General features: G+C 39.7%; 2 long non-coding RNA genes and 1 pseudogene across 2 annotated transcripts; 2 read left to right on the top strand and 1 right to left on the bottom strand.

Moving 5' to 3' along the window:
- The window catches only part of LOC102695046 (zinc finger protein 721-like), a 1,154,024-nt pseudogene that overhangs the window by 793,149 nt on the left and 334,544 nt on the right, over positions 1-26,331 (top strand).
- LOC138242926 (uncharacterized) lies at positions 21,864-24,872 on the bottom strand. Its single transcript, XR_011191803.1, has 3 exons — positions 24,772-24,872; positions 22,796-23,191; positions 21,864-22,148 (listed from the first exon to the last, which is right to left on the bottom strand). It is a non-coding gene; the product is annotated as an uncharacterized lncRNA (long non-coding RNA).
- Positions 24,573-26,288, top strand: LOC138242891 (uncharacterized). Its single transcript, XR_011191764.1, has 4 exons — positions 24,573-24,644; positions 24,828-24,878; positions 25,260-25,344; positions 25,824-26,288. It is a non-coding gene; the product is annotated as an uncharacterized lncRNA (long non-coding RNA).

Genomic DNA, 26,331 nt, shown 5'->3' with positions numbered 1-26,331 from the left:
GTGGGGCCAGCAGGGGGCGCTCACCCTGTGGTCCATGTGGGTCCTAATGCCCCAGTATAGTGACGGGGACACTATACTGTAAACAGGCGCCGTCCTTCGGATGAGACGTAAAACCGAGGTCCTGACTCTCTGTGGTCATTAAAAATCCCAGGGCGTTTCTCGAAAAGAGTAGGGGTGTAACCCCGGCGTCCTGGCCAAATTCCCCATTGGCCCTTACCAATCATGGCCTCCTAATAATCCCCAGCTATAAATTGGCTTCATTACTCTGCTCTCCTCCCCACCGATAGCTGATGTGTGGTGAGCGTTCTGGCGCACTATGGCTGCCGTCGCATCATCCAGGTGGATGCTGCACATTGGTGGTGGTGGAGGGGAGTTCCCATTACCTGTAAAGCGCTTTGAGTGGAGTGTCCAGAAAAGCGCTATATAAGTGTAAGCTATTATTATTATTATTATTACAGCTTCACCATAATAGCTGCAACAGCAGGAGCCACAGAGCAGGAGTCAGTTTCAAATTTGAAAAAGCAACAAAATTATGAAAAAAAAGTTCAGTCCTTGTTAATACAGCGGTGATTTAAGGCAGAGCTTCACTGGAGCTAGAGGTCAGGCTCTGCAGTGAGTCTCTGGTTTTTGCTCCTCTGAACTCTTCCAGCACAGGAAGCCAGGCTGTACTGTGAGGCTGTGGATGTCAGTGTGATGAGGCAGTTGAGAGCTGAGCTGTACAGGGAGACACACAGGGAGCCCAGTGTTCAGAGCTCTACTGTTGTACAGGGACACACAGGGAGCCCAGTGTTCAGAGCTCCAGTGCTGCACAGGGAGACACAGGAGAGTCCAGTGTTCAGAGCTCTACAGGGTGACAGGTCCTCTGCCTACACAGCTCTCTCAGTGTGTCTCTCAGGGCTGAACAGGAGGGGCTGTTCCTGTCAGAATGGAGGCTGACTCTCAGAGCTCCAGTGTCAGTATGAGGAGAAGCTCCCAGACCTGACTGCTGCCAGAGCCTCTGAGCCTGAGTGGCCATGAGCCCTGAGCTCCTCAGCAGCTGAGAAAAGCCTCCTGTCTCCTGTGGTCACAGTGTGGTTGAACACCTGCACTGTCTCTCTCGCTGTGTGTGCTCTTATTTGTCTATCTCTCTCTCCTCTTCTCTCACTCTGACAGACTGTGCAGAGTATCTGAAGGGGATGTAACATTGCTTGACAAAGGAAAAGACTTCTCAGAGGCAGAATAAAACTCATACTCACACACAGAGCTCTTGGTCCCTCAGTACTTTACCCAAACTCCTCCCTCCTGAACAGACAGAAGCTCATCTCCATGCTTCTCTTTATCCTGACAATTCAGAACCAGAGGACATTCAGACAATCAGTGCTGCTACATGAACAATATCAGACAGAACAGCCTGGACTCAGGTCACATCTCCCCCTTTTCTCCTTCCTCACAGCCTCTTAGTGTCAGAATATGTGATTATATCTTATTATTATTTTTTACTGATTTAATGAACAGCAGTATTGCTACTCTTATCAGTGTAATATGATTATCAGCAGCAGCAGACTGATGGTCCTGTCTACAATAGTGACCAGTTGACCAGACTGTAGCTCTGAGCAGCAGGACTCAGATCACACAGAAGACCTGTCTGTGTGTTATTCCACACCAGCCCTGGGATTCATCGTCTCCTACACGGCTCTCACGGAGTCTTATAAATATACAGTTAAACAGAGTCTAATAACAGTTATACAGTTAATTAAATCATCAAACTGGCTGAGGAACTGAGAGTGGAAATAAAACCAGGAGATGCTCTTCAACCTCCAGGATCAGGAGTCTGATCCTCCTTGCTTCTATTCTGTGGAGATTAAAAGCGCTTATTACAGGGACTTGTGCCCTTTCTCTTCTGCTCTACGGGAGTATGCTATACAACGCATTAGTCTGCGAAGTAAACTATTTTTTTTGTTTCATAAATGTTATTCCTCGGTTTGTCGCTTTCCATTTCCAGGTGTTATGAATCGCCTTTATTTTTGGAGATGTTATATGTGTATGAAAAGCCCCCCGGGCTCCGGACAGGAGTCTCCTACAGCGGAGACGCGCTCTGCTCTGTCAGAAAGAGCGCTGTGGCGTCACAGACACCAGCCAGAGCGCCGGGATCAGAGAGCGAGACCGCGGGAGGCGCGCGGAGCGCACGGAGGAGACTTATTGATCACTTATCTATCGACAACCAATTAATTCAACTGAAGAACCATAGAATAATCGATTAACTTCACTGATTGGTGAGTACTGATTCTTTTTCCGTTTTGACCCTGTTTTAAATATCTAGAAAACAGTCAATACAGCCTGTATCGATCAATTTCAATAGCGCCTTAGTGTTAATAATGTTCAATCCAAAATTAAATAATTATTATTCAAATGATTGTTTAGGAATTGTATGCTAGAGCTTAAAATTATATTCCAAGTTGATAAATACTTAAAAACTTTATTCCAAGTTGATAAATTTGTGTAAGTAAAAGCTTAAATGCATTTTTCCACTGTTTACAAATCATACGTATGGTAACCACGGCGACAGGCGCCACGTCACTGTGCACTGTTAGGTGTCTCGCCTTCGTCACAAAGAGCGGTGTGACGTCACGGATAGCAACTAATACTAATATTGTCTTCATGTTAATATTAGTGTGAGTACAGTCGGTAGTTTTAAAATTAATGCTAGTGTTCATGTGAGTATTAATGATGATAGTGCTACTGATTGTTTTAATGCTAGTATTCCTGTTAATATTAGTGATAATTATAGAGATAAGGTTAGATTATTTACACTAGTAGTCATGTTAGTTTTAGTGATAGCATTACTGTTATTATTAGTATTATAAGTGTAGTAGTATTTTGTGTCAGTGTTAGTGATGATGATAGTGTAAGTCTTAGTGATAGTGTTACTGTTGCGATATAATTGTTATTTGTATTAGTGTTATTTATAGTGTATTTGTAGTTATGAGCGTATGTGTTTGTGAGTGTGTGGTGTTTGTGAGGAGTGTGTGGTGTCTGTCAGTGTGTGAATTTGTGTTTGTGAGTGTGTGGATGTGTGTCTATAAGTATTCGTAGTGTCTATGTGTGTGTCTGTGAGTCTGTGTGTGAGTGTTTGGATGTGTCTGTCAGTGTGTGATAATGTGTGTGAGTGTGTGGGTGTATATCTGTCAGTGTGTGTGAGTGTGTGTTTAGGTGGGCTTGGGCTCCACTGGTGTGTCTGACAGAAGTGACCCATCAACAGGTGTTGAGGTCCAGAGCTGTTTGCGAATGGAATCACTTTCTAGAGTCCAGACCCACATCCACAGATCTGTGAGTGCCCTGTTTTTATCACTATTACTAGTAATGACAGCAGTAGTAGTAGCAGGAGTATTATAATAATAATAATAATAATAATAATAATAATAATAAACTTTATTTTATATAGCGCCTTTAAAGGTGGCTTCTCAAAGTGCTTTACAGGATGACAATAACAATAAATAAGAAGACTACAACAATAAATAAGAAGATTTCACAAGATAGGACACAATTATAATTACAACAATACAACAATAACAATAGAGGACACCGTGGAAGGTGGTATTAAGAAGAGCAGAGGGGTGAAGAATGTAACCAGTTAAGTAAAGGCTTTTCTGAAGAAGAAGGTTTTGAGTCTAGATTTGAAGGAGTTTGGAGAAGGTGACTCTCTAATATCCTTGGGCAAAGAGTTCCAGAGCTTGGGGGCATAGCAGGAGAAAACCCTGTCGCCCATACAATGTAGACGGGCTTGGGGGACAGTAAGGAGGGCAGAATTTGAAGAGCGGAGGTTGCGAGGTGGGGAGTAGGGCGATAAAAGTTCAGACAGGTATTGAGGTGCCAGGCCATGTAAAGCCTTATAGGTGAGCATGAGGATTTTAAAGTCTATGCGGAATTTGACCGGAAGCCAGTGCAAGGACTTCAGGATAGGAGTAATGTGAACACTTGCACTAGACCTGGTCAGGATATTAGTATCAGAATAAGTATTAGAATCTGAAGTCATGGTGGTAGTAGTAGTAACAGTAGTAGTATTAGCAGCAGAAGCAGTAACAACAGTGGCAGTTGGATTATCCAAGCAGTTACTTCAGAAACTACAGTTTTACACATTTATACTCTACTTTTCTATGCATGTTTTGTAAATTGCCTTGATGCTCTGGATTAATTAAATTAAATTAATTCTTTATATAGCGCCTTTCACAATAACTAGGTTGCCCCATGGCGCTTAACAAAGGAAGTGACTGTACAGTGGATATAAAAAGTCTACACACCCTTATTGAAATTGCAGGTTTTTGTGATGTTAACCCAGAAATCAAGATAAATCATGTCAGATGTCTTTTCATCCTTAATGTGACCTTGCAACCAACAAAATTCAAGAGAAAAATTTTGGAAAAATAATTGAAACTAATAAACCTACAACACCCTGGTTGCATAAATGTGAACCCCCCCAACTAATACTTTGTGGAAGATCCTTTTGCATTTATTACAGCAGTAAGTGTTTGTGAATAAGTCTCCATGAGCTTTGCACACCTGGACTTTGCAATTTACTCTGTAGACAAGCAAATCTGTTCAAGGAAGAAACCCAGTTTAGTGAACTACTGGTGAATTCAGCACAGCTTTTGTCATTGCTTGTCAGGTTGGCTGAGTGGTCTAAGGTATCAGACTTGAGAACTGATGTCTTTCATCTTGGGTGGGTGTTCTGGTCTCCGAATGGAAACATGGGATTAAATCCCACTTCTGACAGCTACTTTTTTATTTTTTTGTGCATTGTTCCTGTCTTATTGTGCTGACAATGACAATAGGAGGAAAACAGAGAAACCGCTTTTCAAGAACATGATGGGCAGGAAAATGCTTCGTCAATACTTAAATGTGATTAGCAGAAAGGAACTTTTAGATGGGCTCCGATTTCTGCCTTAAGAACATTTTGAGCTGTCTGTAAGTGAAGAAAGATTTCCGGTAAGGTATGCATTCAAAAGTCAAAGACCGAAATATAAAAGCAGCAACACTGCGATTTGTGAGTGTTCTGTACTGTTAAAATCCATGGGTTTTCATGCTTCTTGGATTTCTTAGCCCAAGAAGTGATTCCTGTTTCATTTTCTATTCACCAGCTCGATTTGCATTACGCTCCTCAAACCTCAAAACCGAATAACAAACGCTAATCAAAGTTGTACAAGGGCTACACTACTTTGCCCCATCTAAATACCATAATGTGAAATTAAGAAAAAGCAGTATTTTGACAAAGTGCGGTCTTCAAACAGTAAACGCTCATGTGTTTATACTTACTCGTGAGCAGATCACCCTCGATTTAGGAAAGCCTTTGCTTGCCCCTTACTTTCACAGCGATATCTGAATCGAGCCCCAAAGTGGTAAGAAAGCTGAATTACACAAAGCTCATAAGACATTGGGTTGTCACTGTACCCTACCACGTCTTGCTTGCACTGTCCTACTAAAAAAATAGAGGGATCAGAAAGGACACAAACAAACCTTGAATCCACAATTCTGAACTTAAGGGTCACCAGCTCTACCGACTGCACCTCTCTTGCTCCTCTACTACAACAGTAATATTTCTAGCGTTGGTTGAACATGGTATAGTAGGCTGACAGCTGAAACACATGGCTCACAACCAGTGACAGTATCAGATATCGCTGCGGCATATTGGTTTGGAAGCAGGAGTAAATATCCCATGGAAACATGTATGCCTCCATTAACATCGTATAGTAGGTGGACATCTTGGCTATGAGGGTTCAAACCCTGTCCGTGCTTCTTCATTCTGCACCACGTTTCTTTATCTAGGTCTTCAAATTACTTGGCAAAACATTGGTTCTTGTTACTCTTTCTCTTAAGCGGAAGATTGGTAGTTCAAGCCCACCTAGAGGAGCACGTCTTGTGATTCCCATGTAAGCATAATATCTGCTCAAACTGGATTATTGTTCTCAGTGACACCTAAAACATCTTGATATTTGCAAGAAATGCAAATATTGTGCTCGTTTAAAGCTACAAGAAGTAATCAATTTAGTACTTAAGTGAATATGATCTGGAATGCTCAATAACGACCAACATCAGCAGCTTCCAAGAAATTAATTTGAATTTCATACTCACCTTGCATTCTCAGCTATCATACTTCAAAATTACAGTGCAGATTTGGTGGAGAACTTCACAAGCATTATTAGGTTTGGACTGTACAATTGTATTTTAATATCTCTGTATATGTACCTTCATTTTAATATACATGTAACCATAAATGCTGTTTAGTATATTGTACTTTTGTTGTACTTTTTAAAACATTTTACCTGAGGACGCAAGGGGACTGTTATATCTTGTGATACATGCAAGACATCTGTAAAAGAAGGTGAAATTTTAATAAAATTGGTGATTAAAAGAAAACCACAACTTGTATGATATTATCCCTCGATATCGAAGATCAATTGAAGGATTTGAAGAAACTATCAAAGAAACAACAGCAATAGCAGATGTTTGGGTTTTGAACCAATGATTACACCTCAATAATCAATTCGTCCTCAAAAAAAGAAGAGACAGGCATGTTTTGAGCCTCATAATGATCCTCTTCTGGATCCACAAGAAACGTGTTTTGGATGTACTTATAACTTCCATCAAAGAGAGATCTCATCAGTTGCATGCAATTGAAACTTTCAACTTTTTGGATGGTATTGAAAATATTTTTAAAAAATAAAATAAACAATTTTCCAAAGAAGATCTCATGAAGTATTGCCAGGATCTATTCTTAGCGTTTGGTAGTGATAACACTGCTGATATTGATGGAGTAGAAACGTACGATGCGTTGACAGGATTTCTGAAGCGAGAAGTCCTAGAATGCCGCCTATAAATGAGCTAGGATTCATACCAAGAAATACTTTTTGTTTTCCACCCAGAAGGCTGCTATTGCATTACACATCTTGTGAACATTACCAGTTTTGGTAGCTTCTAGGCGCGATTTTCCAAAACCGAAACTAATAAAATTATTTAAGATGCACAATGTCCAAAAATTGTAAATCGAGACTAGTATTTCTACAGAAGAAAATATTCAACTGAAATATTAATAAGACTACAGATGCAGCCATTCAAAATGGGTGAGGTATTTCGCGGCATACCGCGACACGCCCACCGGGGTATCACGCAGTTCACGTGTGTCACGTGACTAACTATCCGGTGTCGCCTTGTAAAACTGCCAGGGGGAGCTTAACCTCTCATGTACAGCATTTGAGCCTTTAATTTTGAACTGTGTATTACAGCATGTTAATCATCAGTCATTAAAATGTTGGTATATTTTATGAAAGCAAGATTGCTCAGTTGGACAAAAGTACACAACCTACCTTTATCAGAAATATTTATGCATCAAAGCCTTTACTGAAGATATTACTAATAGTATTAATAATGGATGACTTTGGACAAGCTGTATACTCAAAGTATAATTTCTTTAGCACATTTGTACAAGCACTTGGAATCTGTCTAAGCCATACTTTGTCAGGCATTTTTTTTTACTTCAACGGGCATAAAAACTTCCTTGCTTTTAACAGGGCGTTTCATAATTTCTAACTACGAAAATGATTTAAAATGCGACACCTATCATTCAACTAGAGCTTAAAATATCACAAGGATCCTCAAGAGCACAGCAAAGAGTGTATTAAAAGACACCTATTTATCAACGCTTTCTTTTCCGTATACCAGATTTTATGGAACCACTTCAGAGGGGTGTCAGCCTGTCAGATTCCAGGAATCGGCACTTTAAAGGAAAAATACACACCGGTATTCCATTTCTCCCTAACGATTTAAAGCATCGAAGTATTTAACTAGCATGTGAAATAGCGTGTGAAAAAGTGGTAGTTTTAAGCTTTTCTGCTAATATAATACGGAATCGCGTATCTAAAGAATTCGTGTACTGCGACAGGGCTGTGTAGGGCTGTTTCGCCTGCCTGTTCATGCGAGCTGTCTTGTAGCCTACTGGTCTAGGTGCGTGACTACCAACTAGCAGGTTGTGTGTTCGAATCCAGCTAGTGCTGGACTTTTCATTTTTATTTATCTATTTTTTAATCGCGTAACATAAACATATTACCATATGCAAACTGTACTGTATTCAGTATGTATATGTATATTTAATGTCTTAACTGTGCCTGTTTAAGTATTGCATATTCATATATAATTTTTTAAAGGTATTTAGAAATGAGTTATTTCAAGATGAAAAAGAAAACATACACGAAACATGGTTTCAATACGTTTAAGTATTGAATATTCATATCTAATTTTTTAAAGGTATTTAGAAATGAGTTATTTCAAGATGAAAAAGAAAACATACACGAAACATGGTTTCATTATGACCAGAATCGGTCTTGAGATATTTTTAACTTGATTTACAGTATTTGAGAGGTATTTCTTAACACCGATACTACAGTGCTTAAGTACTGCTCACGTATATGTTTCTAGGTTTATATTATGCAATTCATACGGTCAAATTACTTTTGAGCAACTAATCAGAAGCGCGAAACGGTATGCGTTTTACTTTCGTTTTGTGCTGGGACCCGTGGATTGATTAGAGATATCAAGTACATACAAGTCATTTTTTAAATGTTGTAGTTTGTCTTGAAAAAATGTTACGAGTACATCATCTATCAACAATTACACAGGTTCTGTTTCCATATTGCGGATTTTGGTTACGTAATATTATTTTCTAGATTTCATGTTGTGAATATATGATTTGGGCAAACAGAGCCGCAAAGAAGTACATTATTGGTTGTTGTTTTTTTTTTGCAGTTTTATCTAGAACAAGCGATGCTTAAACCTTTGTCTGATTCTTGTGAAACTATCCACACGACAGTTACAGTACCTAGGAGTTGACTTCAGTGATGTCACTGATGGGATGTTTCTAAAAATCCATCCTCTGTAAAACGTCTTCTCTAGTTGTCCTGCATATGTATTCGCTAATGAAGCTGTGTGTTCTGAGCCTGGATCTCTACATTTCTGTATGAACCAGCTTAGAGGGCTAAAGACAGCTTGTGTTTAAATTGAGTGTAAGGCAATTTATGCTTCTAAAGTCATGGTCAGCATTTATTTTTGTACTGTGCTGTAAACTTGTTCTGTGCCAAGTCACATTATTTTATAGCGTTTTTATAGCGTTATCAAATCCGGTGGCGCTGTGTGTTAGTTTACTGACTCCCATGTCACATGGTCTGTGATTGAAACCTGTAAAACCGGTTTAATTCGTCACAGCCAGCACTCTTCAGGTGTGAGGGTCTTCTGCTCAGAATGAAATGCTAAAATGTTTGTGTATATTCTAATGGTAGTGGGGGCAGGGTGTGTGGGAACAGGTTTGGTTGAAATTGCATTGGAGATCTATGTTCTTCACACCTGAAACTTTTCTCTGGAAGCATTTTCTTCGCAGTTTAACCGATCTTGTTACAGCATGTTACAGTTTACTATTATTAACCATATTAATTTTAAGTGCTTAATGTAAAATCTTGTAAAAATATATTTTCATTGTTCAAATATACATTAAGTCTGACTATCATATAATAAGTTAAATACAAAACTAAAGAAAAAATAGGGTTAAATATAATTCAAAATATTTTGCTAACAATGTTAACTGTTTATGAATAATAAAATGTAATATCTAAGGAGTAAGATGGCACAGTTGTTAGTATGTTTTTTGTTTTGTTTCTTTTTCATAAATACAACAGTAGTACCTGATGTCTCAGTGGCTTTCAAAATTAAATTATGCATGCAAACCTGTGAACTAGAAAGATAACTAAGATATCCATCCATTATATTCCATAATATCCATGAAATATATGGCGCTGAAATATGTGTGACTCAGTGGTGGCCTGACACGGTGAGGTGCCCTGGCAGCTGTATGATGCAGTGGTGGCCTGGCACGGTGAGGTGCGCTTGCAGCTATGTGACGCAGTGGTGGCCTGGCACGGTGAAGTGCGCTGGCAGCTGTGTGATGCAGTGGTGGTCGGGTATGTAGAGGTGCACTGGCAGCTGTGTGTTGTGACGCAGTGGTGGCCTGGCACGGTGAGGTGCGCCGGCAGCTGTGTGATGCAGTGGTGGCCTGGCACGGTGAGGTGCGCTGACAGCTGTGTGGTGTGGCGCAGTTGTGGCCTGGCACGGTGAAGTGCGCTGGCAGCTGTGTGATGCAGTGGTGGCCTGGCACGGTGAAGTGCGCTGGCAGGTGGGTGATGCAGTGGTGGCCTGGCACCGTGAGGTGCGCTGGCAGCTGTGTGGTGTGACGCAGTGGTGGCCTGGCACGGTGAAGTGCGCTGGCAGCTGTGTGGTGTGACACAGTGGTGGCCTGGCACGGTGAGGTGCCCTGGCAGCTGTATGATGCAGTGGTGGCCTGGCATGGTGAGGTGCGCTTGCAGCAATGTGACGCAGTGGTGGCCTGGCACGGTGAGGTGCGCTGGCAGCTGTGTGATGCAGTGGTGGTCGGGTATGTAGAGGTGCACTGGCAGCTGTGTGTTGTGACGCAGTGGTGGCCTGGCACGGTGAGGTGCGCTGGCAGCTGTGTGATTCAGTGGAGACCTGGCATGGTGAGGTGCGCTGACAGCTGTGTGGTGTGGCGCAGTTGTGGCCTGGCACGGTGAAGTGCGCTGGCAGCTGTGTAATGCAGTGATGGCCTGGCACGGTGAAGTGCGCTGGCAGGTGGGTGATGCAGTGGTGGCCTGGCACCGTGAGGTGCGCTGGCAGCTGTGTGGTGTGACACAGTGGTGGCCTGGCACGGTGAAGTGCGCTGGCAGCTGTGTGGTGTGACACAGTGGTGGCCTGGCATGGTGAAGTGCGCTGGCAGCTGTGTGGTGTGACGCAGTGGTGGCCTGGTACGGTGAGGTGCGCAGTTCATTAACCCTTGTATGTGCTGTCAGCGCCCAAAATGCAATTTAAAAAAAATCAAAAACCGTGCTCAAATGCAATTTTCAAAGTGCAATGAAATACAATATTGTTGTTGCTGCTGTTCTGGTTGTTTTTATCCCGTAAAGCGTTTATATGCGATATATGTTGTAGAACCGCTGATTCTTATGGAATGTGTTCCGCAGGAGATTCAAATTTTTATTTATTTTTTAATTGCGTATCTAAAGAAATCTCAGTATAACTTTGTTCATGAACAAACAGTGACATGTTACATTATCATTGTTTTTTTTAACAAGGCTCGCCAGCTAATGTGAATCGAAACCTGTCTTGCTAGCTTTTAAAGTCGTGCATGTGTAAACGACAATTGAAATAGAGAAAAAAAGACCTGACTGACAAGCCGATACATACTCTTAGAGTTTGATTAATAGGGAATATAATACAAAAATACAGTAAGGGACTTAAAAGTTAAAGGAGATGCTTCATATTGCTTGACTAATTTTAAAAACTAAGTTATAAATGCAGACGCTCCCTCGGTGCCGCGCCGGGTGTAAATATCAAAGTATACATTCCCAACAAGAATTGTACCCATCTGTCATGCAAATAAAACACCTTGAATTGAATTGAATTGAGGGAGATAGGGGGACAAATATACTGTAGACAGGACTCAAGGCAAATAAGATACTTATGGGTACGCAGGCATTCACGACAGCAACATACAAAAATTTTGCACGTACTGAGTTAAGTTATTACTTGGTTTTCAAAGTGCAATGAAATACAATATTGTTGTTGCTGCTGTTCTGGTTGTTTTTATCCTGTAAAGCGTTTTGAGAAGCCACCTTTAAAGGCGATATATGTTGTAGAACCGCTGATTCTTATGGAATGTGTTCCGCAGGAGATTCAAATTTTTATTTATTTTTTAATCGGGGGGTTGTAAGGGGGGGTTGTACTTGCAGTGCATCGGCATAGACGGCAAAGCAAGAGCCAACTGCTACGCAGCCCTCGTGTTTCGAAATCTTGTGACTTTTGAAATTTACTGGGGGTGGACCACGTCTGTAAATTTCGATGGGTCCAGAGGCAAAAGTGCCTTGCCTTGCAATCTCCGGGAAACCATTAGTACGATGGTGAATCGGAGATTCTCAACCCTTGCTGCGTACGACTGGAAAATAATTAGTGATCGGATCAACGAAATGCTTCGTAGGAGGAGGCGGTCTTTTCCTCTTGTCTAACAGTCTGTCCACAAACAAAACATTCCTATTAGACAAGAGGAATTGAAAAAAAACAATTTTGTCAATGAAAACCGGTGTGTGTGTCTCTCCCTGCTGGATGTCCCTCTCACAAACTGCTGAATGAATAAAATAATTTTATTGAAAACGAGTTTGCGATTGTCTGGTCTTTAAATTCTTGAGATACGTGATTCCATATTATATTCCCTTTTAATCAAATTCTAAAAGTATGCTTGTTGACTCCGGTATCGCGTTAGTTAAAGACTTCAATGCTTAAAATGTTTAGGGAGAAATGGAATACTGGTGTGTATGTTTTCTTTAAAGTACCGAGACCAGCCATATACTGTATGTTTAAGTTCCAAAATTAATATCGTTTATGGACTTCACACGCGTTGCAGTATGCTCAGGCACTAAGTAAAAGGAGATCCTTCATATTGCTTGACTAATTTTAAAAACTAAGTTATAAATGCAGATGCTCCCTCGGTGCGCTGCTCTGGTGCGTCGGCTCTTACACAGTGCCTGTCTGCCGTAAGCGTTACAATATACATACCCAACACTGCTTGTACCCATCTGTCATGCAAATAAAACACCTTGAATTGAATTGAATTGAGGGGAGAAGGGGGGAATACTAAAGCCAATACTGGCTCAATGGGCTTTGACGTGCTAATGCGTTGGTTTAACAGTCCGGGTGTGGCAGGCTTCCAATGTCAACTCGACTCGATTGGAAGACAATGAATGTATTTTAGCCCTAAATAAATTAATATCAAACATGGTTTACATAAAATACATTTTTCCAAGAAAGTTTATAATAATACGATCTATAGTTGAAATCTGAGCCTACTTTAAAAATAAAGGAAAAGCATTTTCAGAGAGCAATCACGCTGTGTTTATGTAGAAAAAGCGATTAGGTTTATGAGCAATCTAATTACCTATTCGCTTATAACGCTATATAAAATAAAGTTTATTTAGAGATGAATGATCAGTGTCGCAGTTTAAATAATGGGAGTCAGGAAACTAACACACAGCGCCACCGGATTTAATAACGCAATAAAAACGCTATAAAATAATGTGACTAGGCACAGAAAACGTTTACAGCACGGTACAATAATAAATACTGACCATGACTTTAGAAGCATAAATTACCTTACACTCAATTTAAACACAAACTGTCAGAAAATGTAGAAATGCATTAGCCTGATTATGATTAAAAAACACATAATTTAAATCAGAACACGATTTAAATCAATATAAATGTTTATATTGTAACGCATACTGTCCAGCCTCCATTTCTCTATAAAAATTTACTCTGTTGCACACACACACACAATAGAAGCAGGAACCGCTGTCAGAAGGGAAGATATGTTCAAAATATCGCAAATATCGATCATGTTGCAATATTTTGAAATATAAAAGTCAATTGATTGTCCATAATATCGCTATTCTATTTTTTCGAAGAAATGTTTATTAAAAGAAAAGTCCAGCACCAGCTGGATTCAAACACACAACCTGTCAGTTGGTAGTCACACACCTAGACCAGTAGGCTACAAGACAGCTTGCATGAACAGGCAGGCGAAACAGCCCTACACAGCCCTGTCGCAGCACATGAATACCATTATTAAATTCTTTACATACATGATTCCATATTATATTAGCAGAAAAGCTTAAAACTACCACTTTTTCACACGCTATTTCACATGGCAGTTAAATACTTCGATGCTTAAAATCGTTAGGGAGAAATGGAATACCGGTGTGTATTTTTCCTTTAAAGTGCCGATTCCTGGAATCTGACAGGCTGACACCCCTCTGAAGTGGTTCCATAAAATCTGGTATACGGAAAAGAAAGCGTTGATAAATACAAGTGTCTTTTAATACACTCTTTGCTGTGCTCTTGAGGATCCTTGTGATATTTTAAGCTCTAGTTGAATGATAGGTGTCGCATTTTAAATCATTTTCGTAGTTAGAAATTATGAAACGCCCTGTTAAAAGCAAGGAAGTTTTTATGCCCGTTGAAGTAAAACAAAATGCCTGACAAAGTATGGCTTGGACAGATTCCAAGTGCTTGTACAAATGTGCTAAAGAAATTATACTTTGAGTATACAGCTTGTCCAAAGTCATCCATTATTAATACTATTAGTAATATCTTCAGTAAAGGCTTTGATGCATAAATATTTCTGATAAAGGTAGGTTGTGTACTTTTGTCCAACTGAGCAATCTTGCTTTCATAAAATATACCAACATTTTAATGACTGATGATTAACATGCTGTAATACACAGTTCAAAATTAAAGGCTCAAATGCTGTACATGAGAGGTTAAGCTCCCCCTGGCGGTTTTACAAGGCGACGCCGGATAGTTAACCACGTGACACACGTTAACTGCGTGATACCGCGTGATACTGCGACACGTCCACCGGGGTATGCCGCGAAATACCTCACCCATTTTGAATGGCTGCATCTGTATCTTTGCTTTCTAAAAGTGTGCCCGAGATGACCGTTAAGTCTAAACGGTAATCGCAGACGTCACTTTGAGCACTTGGTGTTTTATAGTACAAATCATCACACGCTGCTCTACATGGGCGTGTCTTCAATATCGTTGAGAACCAAACCTTTTGCTTTCCGAGGCAAATGAATCAGTGAAACGAAAATCAAACACATGTACACACTCGCGTCCTAGCTTGAAAGAAAAATCTACACCCACTTTTTAACCCTGAAAATGATTCAGGAAGTACAGCAAAGTTCTAAAACCAGCGAATGCATCTGCATACATAAAATGTCAATTTTTCAAAAGTAAAATCTTCAGCTTTGAAAGATTGTCATCCATATATTTTCGTTTTTCTCTTTTTTTACATAACACGCTTTCGAGAAACAAACTGTCTTGTAATTAAGGCTGCATTAGAAAATGTGTATCTTGGTTTGCTAAATTAAAATCGGCACATCCCAGTGGGCAAAAGATGTAGAATATACGACTATCACACACATACCTTAGATGTGTAAATGTGCTCCGTAACTGGTCTAGAATGAAATTCTAATATACGTACGTTGTGGGAAATCCTTCATCCAAGGAGCAGGACACAGTCTTTGTGGATTCAGTTGTTTTATTGAGCTCAATAATGACATCAACGCGCGTTGGGTCTGCCCCGCAGAACAGACAACACTGGGTTTCCCAGCTCTTATATACAGTGTGATCTCAGGAAGATGTTTTGTTTTACTGCTTCATGTGTATTCGTCTTGCCCTTTTGATATGTAGCATGAGTTGACCAGTTGGTTCTGTCCCGAGTCCTGTCCTTTGATATGTAGCATGAGTAGACCAGTTAAGTCCTGTCCTTTGATGTGTAGCTGTCCTTTGATATGTAGCATGAGTTGATCAGTTAAGTCCTGTCCTTTGATATGTAGCATGAGTTGACCAGTTTGTCCTGTCCCAAGTCCTGTCTTTTGATGTGTAGCTGTCTTTGTTGGAGCTGCTTAAGATATGCTAAGACAGCCGACACATTACACAACGTGCTTTATTTAATACCGTAGTGTCGAATACAGATAAATTATATATATATATTTTCCATCAATAATATATATATAAGTGTTTTATGTTCCACTTCACGTATATCATTATCCGTCAATTAGACATCAATGATTATATGTTTATTATACATAAATGGTTGGAGTTCTATTATACGGATGAATTTAGAGGACTATTATACATATATAGTTAAAGGTATATTATACATCAAAGAAAGATTTTTATAGGTGTAGAAACTAGTAAATAAAGACAATGATTTGTTTTAGAAATTTATTCTTAAAATATACAATTATTCACACCTGAAAAATATGTAGTTCAAATTATACATTATATACAATATTGTAATCAACAAATGTCTCATCATCATAAAAAACACAACTAGTAAACTTCAGTTACAAATTCTAGTAACATGGCAATATATATATATAGTAATGACAAACAAACTAATTATATGAACACGCTAATATTTAACTCAAAACCACATTTCGATTCAAATATAAATTTTAAAATTTACAACTTCTTTATTTCCACAAAAATATTATTAATGTAGCACAAACGCTACTTTCTAATAAAGACAGAAAGAAACTGTTTGTTTTGTGTCTCATGGTGATCCTCCTCTTGATACTAATGAAATGTTTAATATGATCCCTCGAGAAAAAAATAAGTCAATTTCCGCCTGGAATGATTGATGCCCCATCAAACATTTTGTAATATCCCTGGAAGTTTATACAGTAGAATCCTGGTTCATGGCTTAAATTCAAGGTAAACAAGACTAAGGAAACGAGTTGGAAACTTGATGTCGAAGTGAGATTTAAATCATCCAACATTTCACTTCATTGGGCAGTATGTGCCTGAGAGCAATCTCTGACATCTCTTCGGTAGCTAAGTTGGTATAGCGGAGGAGTATAGTGGAATCAGCAAGGAATCCTTAGATCGCTGGCTTAATTGGCACAATGGTTTGGTATTGATTTTGTATCGTTGTATTATAAAGTTTGTGCTTTCTGTGTTTTTATCGTATTGTGAACTTATTTTTTAAACAAATGCTTACAAAGGCAAACACGACACACATCTGTTTATACCAGCGGTGAATTGTACATTTTTATTAAGTACAAGCTACTGTGCACTTCTGGTAGTATAACAGGTTCGATATAAAGTGGCAAAAATATAAAAGGGGAAAATACCCCACACTGCGTGTAAAGCCCTCGTTGTGACTGTTTTAGATAAAAATGGCGTACTGTGCATGAAATGTTGCAGAAACACAATCTGATATTTTGATACAGGTAGGCCAGTGCTTCCAAAGCATGCAGCTGTAGAACAGGACTTAATGCATTTTTATACAAAAATTTGTATTCTATATTCTGGTCGCTTGCAGATTAGAATGGCATATGTTTAGCAATAATATTATTTATGGTACCTGAAAGTTTCAGATTGTTGCACAAAGCTAAGGTATGCGTATACGTGATCTGACAACTGGAATCAATTTCCTGTCGTTAAACTCTGTTTATTTTTAAGTTGAGGCCCAGGATCCAAATCTTCAGTTCTGATTTTTTAAAGTGATATCTTTCCTTCCTGTCGTGAAAGTCACACGATGTGAGCAATTGTTTTTTTTAAGTTGCGATCCAAAGAGCCTCAGACGCACAGTCTAACAGTAACCAAACCAGAATGGATTCTGCTGGGAGCCGGGCTGAGCTCATTCTCACTCCCTGTGCTGAAAACAGAATTATTTCTTCCCCGAACATCGTCTACAGATCACTTGTGCGCTTTTAACCTTCTCGCAGCTACGGGCGAGACTGACGCTCATGATATGAAGGCACCCGCTGGAACACATTCTCTAACTTTCACAATCACGACAGACTTCGCTTTTTTAAAAAAAAAGTAGATATAGCCCTGAAAAAAGCATTAGGTTTATCAGTTTTTCCATTAATCTATTTTGAATCAAAGTTTGATTTTTTTTATTGCATTTTACATTATAATTATAATAATCATTATTGCTTACACTTATATAGCGCTGTTCTGGATACTCCACTCAATGCGCTTTACAGGTAATGGGGACTCCCCTCCACCACCACCATTCTCCTGAATGATCACAGAGAGTCAGGACCTCGGTTTTGCGTCTCAGCCTAAGGACGGCACCTGTTTACAGTTTAGTGTCCCCGTCATTGTACTGGGGTATTAGGACCCGCATGGACCGCAGGGTGTGCGCCCAGCGACAAAAACCAGACATGCGTCGGGCTCCGCTGCGAGCAGGAGAATGACGTCACGGGGACAAAGTAGAGGAAATCAAAACGGTTCTATAAAAGACCTGTGTCAGCTGTTGGTTTGCACTCTGGACTCTAAATCCTCCGATCTGATTTTAAATCTCTCTAATACCTGAGCTGCGGCTTCTTCCGAGTATTTATTCGTATACTTATTATGTGTAAGTGTATAGATGAAACCATTCATATATTGTTCAGTTTAAATCAAAATGCTTTACTAATACAAGAGAGAAGTATAGTATGAAGGATGTGACAAATGTATGATTTCTTGGAACAAAACGGTTTTTATTTGCGTTCGAAATGAAGCGGAATTTTAGCGCGACACACAAACCCTTTGTCTTTTTTAGAGTGATTTTTAAACAGACAAAAATGTAGAAAACGTGTTTTTTTAGCCCTTCAATAGCAGGGTCAGTGACGTAATGAGTAACGCGTCAGGCCTCGCGTCAGAAAATTATAGGTTCGACTGCCGTCTGGCTTGTTGAGTTTATACCACTTACATTCTTTTATATAAATGAACTGCACCTGAAAGCTATAGAAAACACTTTGGGTAAGTTGTCTGCAGCCTCATGCGAATTTCGACAACTTACCCAAAACACTGTACCGTCTGGAGATCAGCTCCAGCTCTGAACTCAATTGCAATGAAAAACCAGGCGTAACAAAACTGGAGAACAGCTGAACTTGTGCTCAGTTCGGTGATGAGGGATCAGAACTGTCCTTGTTGTAATTAGCACGAACTGCACAGGCTCTGAATCAGACCATGTCAATTAGTCTGGTCACGTTAGTGTAGGACACGTTAATGTAGAATTATTAATAGGTTTATTAGTTAGTTATATCAGGTTTACCCACCTGACCTAATGTAGAATTATTACTTGGTCTGTCTCTTGTTTGTATATAAATGAATGTCTGACAACTTAATGTTAGTTTTTAATTTAGTTTTACGATGTAGGTCAGGCGTTGACATATGCAAGAGTATACGAAATGTCTCACTCCTGATTCAACTCATGTTCTATAGGAGATTGGCGATTCCTCCTGTTTCTCGTACAACCATATCAGAACAGAAGCCCGTGTCACCCAGCTGTGATTCAAGATCTACTCGCATCTTTATCCCTTTTTTGTTCGTGATCATTATTTTCTTTAGTTATGATCAATATTGTACTTTTTCGAAATGAAATGACAATAATCAAACATGCAGGCAGATTTTTGAAAAGTATTCAGAATTGACAGGGTGGCCCTTTGGAACAGTCGTCAGAAAATGTGAGAAAATGAAAGTTATGTAAGCTTTCACACAAAGCATTGAAGATTGGAATCTGAGTGTAAAAAAGCTACCCGTCTCCCAATGATAGGCAGGGATACACACCATGACTCGAATAGACTCAGCGAACTTTAACACCTATGATATTACGAGTGCTTTGCACGTGTCGAATTTCAAGAAGGAACTACTACAACAGTTGTGGACATAATTCATTACCACCGGCAAAGTCCAATGCCGGCAACTTCTGAGAAAATAATGTTCACTCATGGAATTTGGTCTTTGAACGGCTGGCGGGAAAATTCATTTATACTCCTGTTGCACCCTCAGCTGAAACATGTTAAAATAACAATGCAGATTTGTTGGAGAACCTGACAAGAATTATTGGGTTAGCACTGTATGTATTCTGGTATATTTACTTTAATTTTAATATAAATGTAAACATGCATGTTGTATAATCTATTGTAATTGTAAAATATGTTAGCTGAGGATGCAAGGGGGGCTATTATACCTTGTGAAACACGCAAGGAACTGTAAAAAAGGCTGGTATTTGAAAAAAATTGGCGATCACAAGAAAACCACAATTTATGTGGTATTATCATCAATATCCTTCAAAATCTATGTTCAAATGAAGGATTTAAAGAAACTATGAAAAAAGCAACAGTTATAGCAGAGGATTTTGATTTTTGCTCTTCAAGTCAGTAGATCGATGTAGAGTTGCGCCCCTACAAACAGCACAAAGGATGAGACCCACCTCTTTCGTTATTGCTGTTTGTGCCGGTGAAAGTAGCATTTGTGCTATTGAAAGCATCTCGGAAGGTGAAGGTGCAGTCACTTCCACATGTCATGATATCATTAGATCCTACGACAAGAGCTGAAGCCCCCGGCATTTTCCAAGCCATCAATGTGAGGAAGATGGATATGGAGGAAGGTAGCGTGGCCAAGCGGTCTAAGGTGCTGGATTTTAGGCTCCAGTCTCTCTGGGGGCGTGGGTTCGAATCCCACCGCTGCCAGATGTTAGTGTTTTAAGACCTGCAATACGATCAGTAAAAGCACTTTTTGTTAGGCTGCAGGAGGTGTTTAGAGATAGACTTTCTAAAAGACAGGCTTAACATCAAGGCAGAAAAAACATTTTGTTTTCTCAACAGAAATTCTCTTTGGCACATTCAGCTTTATGTAGGGAACAACATCTGCCGAGATCACTTTTGAGGCAGTGCACATGATAGTGTACCGGCAAGTACATTTACTATTGGCTGTGGTGGTGAGCTGCTTTTGTCTGTGAAACTTTTAATTCTTCACGCCGAATCGTTGGCAGGAGCAATAGCTTATCTCTGAACATAGCGATCCATCAGAAATACTTTGTTCGTGCTCAAAAGAGATCAGAGGATTAACTTCATGAATTCACATAGCATACCTTACAGGAAAAAATTAAAAGGGGAATTGATTGTGCTTCCTGATGTTGTTCCTGTGGTTTCTTTAGATACAGAGGTGAATGTTCTTTGACGTTCTGCTAGAGTATTCACTGGGTGGGCTTTATCAATCAGCTCGGATAGGTCATCAGTGCTCTGTCTCCAGAAAATAGTCAGCACTGTCCTTTTTTCCTGTGCTGTCTTTTAAAACATATAAGATCACGAGTTTACAGATTTCTCCAAATAACAACAATACATTTTAACCCAGCGGTTAGCATTCCTTCAATCCAATAGTTTTACTCCTGGTAAAAAGCAGCGAAATATATAGAGAGATGATATTCAAATATTTCAACATTCTTATTGGATTACCTGTATGGATATATCGCTCAGAATTCCTAATATGATTTTGAGTTCAGTTTTGTTTTACTGCTTTCAGAGTCTTTTATTGACCTTGCTGAAGCAGAGAAGTGACATAATCACAAATGCGACCTACCTGTGCTGCTGTTTTTGGTTAATAATGATTAAAAAAACAGCTCCTTGCATTAAGAGCAAGAGCAACCAACACGCTCGCTGGTTGTGTTTGGTATTTTCCGGGATGCTCTTCCTCAGCTGCAAAGTTATTTGGCGAGCAAAGACCTCTGAGAAGGAGTCTGAATCCGTCAACAACACAGGAATTCTAAGATCGCACTGCCGTCTTGTGTACAGAGATCTGCTTTTTCCTTATAGAGTTTTTTGGTATTTAAGAACACGTATCCTACCTTGAATGCTAGTTTCAAAAGATATGTTACCAGATCACAGATTTTCTTGAAAAGATTTGGGGATGCACTTACCGGGATTCAAACCCGGCTCGATTATTTAGAAGGCACCTATACCACCAACGCACTTCTGAGAAACACCGGCACATTTCCGCAATCCTCCCTCTCACCTACAAAGTTATGAAGAGACAGATGTCCAATGAAAATTAATTTGATTCACTCAAGGCTCCACTCTTTTATTGTGATGTCATTTTAATTAATGTTAGCTGTGATAAGGTGTTGTTTCTGTCTCTTAAAGTTTAAGTCTGCTCCTTTCTTCCTGGTTTAGAAATAACATGTTTCATGATTGTTTACAAAGAGCACTATCAATTATTTGTCCAGCTCTAAAGCCTGTGTGCGTTGACAAGGCATCTCCAAAGGACATATTAAATAACATGATCCTTCCTGCTACCATTCCTGTGGTTGGAGCGTTGTTTCGCCCTTTTTCGTTCTTCTACAATATTTGCAGACAGAACTTTATCACTCGAGTTGTACAAAACAAGTCGGTCCATGAACAAAAAAAACAAGTTCTCAAACAATTTGCCTGCGTAATCAGCGGGATGGTGTTACCACAGGTTCTGTGCAAAACACGCTGTATTTTGGAATACACACTGTAGAACCCCCCAGGCTTCCTTTTCTGATCTGAAAACATCAGATCCGCAATAATTTCACTCAAGTTCTTGACATACACATCTATCTCTTTAACAAATTTAAGGACATTAGCATTCAACTCTTTGTTTTGCATATCAAGCTTTGTAGAGAGAAGTGTGTAAAGCACTCTTAGTAAGAATTCAGACGTATACATTCGAAATTCTTCATTCTTCGGACGATGGCACACCCGGGTCTGTAAAACAGAGTGAAATCTGTATTCACATTTTACATAGATCTTTTTTTTTGCGTCTGTAAAAATAAGAATAGTGTTTCTTTTGCAACTCATCAAAAGTCACGTCTACTAATTTTCCATTCAGCTGTTCAACTGTGGTGTGTACATGCTCGTATGGGGAGCGGTCCTCAATTATATTTTTTAGCAACTGTTTTATGCGCCGCTCAGTGTAATTTGTAATGGTGTACGAACCCAGACACCGTGCAGTGTACAGAACAGCCGATAAAATTCGGGCTAAACTGAGAGACTTATAAATTTCTAAAGCGGCAAACGTCACGGCTTCAGACCCATCTGTGTAGCCGCCAGACAGGCATGTGTGACCCCGCTGCCCGGGATGGTCAATCAGACAGGCCGGGCAGTCATCAACCAGGACCCCCTTTAAACAGTGTTTGAAGATGCAATAAACTACTGCTTTCACAATCTGGGGCATAACATCGGGCTCATTAGGGACATAGGCATCAGCTTTATTAACATTTGGGGGAACACACAAGCATAGACACGAGACATTCACATGTGCCGGTAGGCTGAAGATTGACCCGTCCACATCCTCTTTATTCTATTAGAGGAAAAAGAAAAGGAAGGCTTAACAAAATAGACATGCTTTGTACCTAAAATATCGAGCATTTAACGCGCTTGTGAGCTAAGGTTTTTCGTTAATATTTACTATTTGTAGCGTGGCATCATCGCTAGCACCCGGCAGTTCTTCAACATCTGGTACCCCAGCTGTCACACCCCCACCGCTGTCACAGGGTGTAGAGGGTGGGGTCGGGTTTTGCTAAAAAGAAGACCAAGTATTAAAATGACATATGCTAAGCACCGATACAAGCACAATCAGAAAAATATTTTAGCCGCCTACCTCTTCACTTTGTAGAGTAGCGGACCCCGTTGTTTCTTCACACAAAGTAGCCATCTCAGCACCTCTGCAGTGTCTGACAGCTCCAAGCACGCACTGCGACCCTGTCAGGCCTGAGCGTTTAAGAATATGCGCCAATGGTGTAACACGCCTACATAACACAAGACATTTTTCAATTGGTTGTGATGACCCCCCCGATTTATCGAGCGCGAAAAGTATTCACACATCTGTTTATAAGTTTTAAAGTATTAACACGCAACGCAAACACAAATGTTGTGTTTCCCCAGAAAATAAATTTCACGTTTTTTAATTTACAAGCACACCATGTATTTCACACAAAAATGTTCTTAACATTATTAAAAAATAAAACCTCAAAACATCAAGCTTGTTTTGTGAACACGTCCCTATAAAGAACAGATAAATTTTCTTATAGCGTTAATAAAAAACATTTTGTTTGATAATATTCTTAGCGGTCTGTTGGTGAATCAAACACAGACACCGCGGCACATTTACACCACGTTTAACAGCTATGAAATTTAGAAATTGTTGTATGTCTTAAAATAATATAGATTTTAACATTATAACGGTCTATATTCACTTATCAGTTTATAAGTTTTAAAGTATTAACACGCAACGCAAACACAAATGATGTTTCCCCAGAAAATAAATTTTAAACAAGCAGGGGTTGGTCTTAAAGTTTTTAAAATAACGTAATAAGACAGTTTATTTTTAATAACACATTCGCGCCACAGCTTTTTCGAAAGTTTGAGATACATTTCCACACAGCGCAAGCGTAAAAGTCTTTATGGTATTAACAGACAAAAAATGATGGGGTGTTGTTTTTCATACTTTAACGGATTGGTACTAATGTTCTAAAATTGTTTCCCAGTAGAGATAATTTGTGATGTTGTTGGAGACGGTCAGTGTGTAGGGGTTACTTAAAGGCTCTGAAATGCAGAGTAGTGGGAGAAACCCCTAGGGAAAAGTTTACAAACATTTTAAATTCATGTAAAGTTTTCTAATTTACAAGCACACCATGTATTTCACGCAAAAATGTTCTTAACATTATTAAAAAATAAAACCTCAAAACGTCAAGCTTGGTTTGTGAACACGTGCCTATAAAGAACAGATACATTTTCTTATAGCGTTAATAAAAAACATTTTGTTTGATAATATTCTTAGCGGTCTGTTGGTGAATCAAACACAGACACCGCGACACATTTTCACCACGTTTAACAGCTATGAAATTTAGACACCGTTGTATGTCTTAAAATAATATAGATTTTAATATTATAACGGACTAAAACGTTTTCTAAAATGTTTCTTAATTTCTACAGCCCAGTACGTGCACACCCAACGATACCGAAGATTAATGGTTTTATGTGGGGGGGGGGGTTTCTTAGAAGAGTTTATCGGTTTGTGTATAAGTACCAGCGGTTTAACAGGTGAAGTTTTGGCTGCATTCCATTTCTTACAGTCTCACGTTATCGCCTAACTCGTCAGAATGGATCACGCCGATCAATTTCAGTCTGAAGATATTCTATTTACAGACTTAACACTGCTCGACTTGGTAGACGAAGGCCAGGACTCCACGAATTTCAGCGGTATGTATATCCGGCTTTTTGCGAGACAATTACAACGTCACGGTGCAAGTCTCATGTTTGCTATAGTTACAAAACGTTGTATAATATTTGTATACTAGACAATATTGAATTATTATAATGGAATTACCAGGGAGTTGCTCCATAATGTGGTCGTGACTGTGTGTATCCATTCATTTCCATTAGCCCCGAAAACCACAGCTGTAAAAAGGCCATTTACCGCACAGCCCAACACTGGTGAGTATTTACGACAATGTTTTGTATAACGCTTTACGACCATGTGAGTCTTAAAGACACCGGGGTATATACTCCACACCAAAACTCGTATGTGTCTATTCCACAGACGCGGGCGAAGGGACAAGTAGCTACACATTTAAAAAACCTCGTTTGGGGTTTACAATCCCACCGCAAAACCTTGTAGAGACACATGCAGATGTTCACGCCATACCAGAGGGTGCGGGGCATATTATCAGATCGCCTGAGAGAAGAAGTCGGTATTATATAAAACATTCTTTTAGCATAGCCATTTAAACGTGTCTATAATAAAAACCCCCACCGTTTTTTGGTAATTTGCGGTGTTGAGTTCTTTCACTAATGGTATTTTCCCACTCCGTGCAGACCCCGGACCTTCAAAAAATAAACTGCGACGCGCCAACACGTTAACTGTCAACGAGCTCAAAACGTCTGAAATCAACAAGCAAAGGTTAATATAATTTAAGCGTGGTCAAGTTGTGTTATGATCCACTTACGGCAAACGTTACTTCTTTTGTTAGGATGTTAATTCGCTGAAAGATCCTACCTCGGGTAGTTTTCTGTTTGGGAGTGTTAAAAACCTTATTTTAAAACTGCTTAGCTTTTAAAGTTAAAAGTGACTGGTCTGTGCGCGGGTCTATAGGCCGTTAACCACGCCGCTTGACCCAGTAGCGCCACCACAGTCGTAAAGGAAACCGGTGTAACAACATGTCCGGGTAACTTGTTCCATTCACCCGCAGCCCTTTGTGTAAGGATGCGCCACATGTGTGGCATTTTTATCATAGTTATCGTAGTTTTCTGATTTTGACCGTTTAGATTTCATTGATTGTTGTGTTGAAAAGTCTTTTATTTTTATCACCGTGTAGTTTTCTGATTTTGAGATGTGGAGCATTGGCGTGGTAATAAAAAGTCTTTTATTTTTTCACACAGCCGCTGTATCGACGAGCGGCGAAACAAATGTGGCGGAAATGTCGGACCCTAAGGTGGTGACTGCATCGGAGATGGCTGTTAAGACGCTGACCAAAGCCAGACGTTTCAAGCCTGCGGAGAGAAATCATAACGCGCCTAAAGACTTTGTGTTGGGTGATGTGCTAGATTCAGTGCGCGGTATTACACAGTCACTATCAACGGCGATCACTAATGAGGTGGCCAAAAAATGAGCTTTAGAGCGTCTAAGAGCGGTTTTAGCCGGTGTACAGACCTTGTTTCCAAAACAGATCCAGGTTTTCACCGCTAACCTCTTAGATATAATTTCTACAGAAGATGCCGCTCTAAACTCAGGATTTCAGACCATGATGATGATATTTCATGCTTCATTGGTGCAAATCCCCGGTGATAAATGACTAAACATGCGGTCTAAAAAGTGCTTAAAAGACCGACCGCTTGCCAACTGCAAGCTTTTGTACATTAATAAAAGAATTAAACTGGCAAAAGCATG

Source organism: Lepisosteus oculatus, chromosome 14, assembly GCF_040954835.1.
Source record: "Lepisosteus oculatus isolate fLepOcu1 chromosome 14, fLepOcu1.hap2, whole genome shotgun sequence".
Classification (NCBI taxonomy): domain Eukaryota; kingdom Metazoa; phylum Chordata; class Actinopteri; order Semionotiformes; family Lepisosteidae; genus Lepisosteus; species Lepisosteus oculatus.
This window is presented reverse-complemented; position numbering and strand designations above follow the sequence as displayed.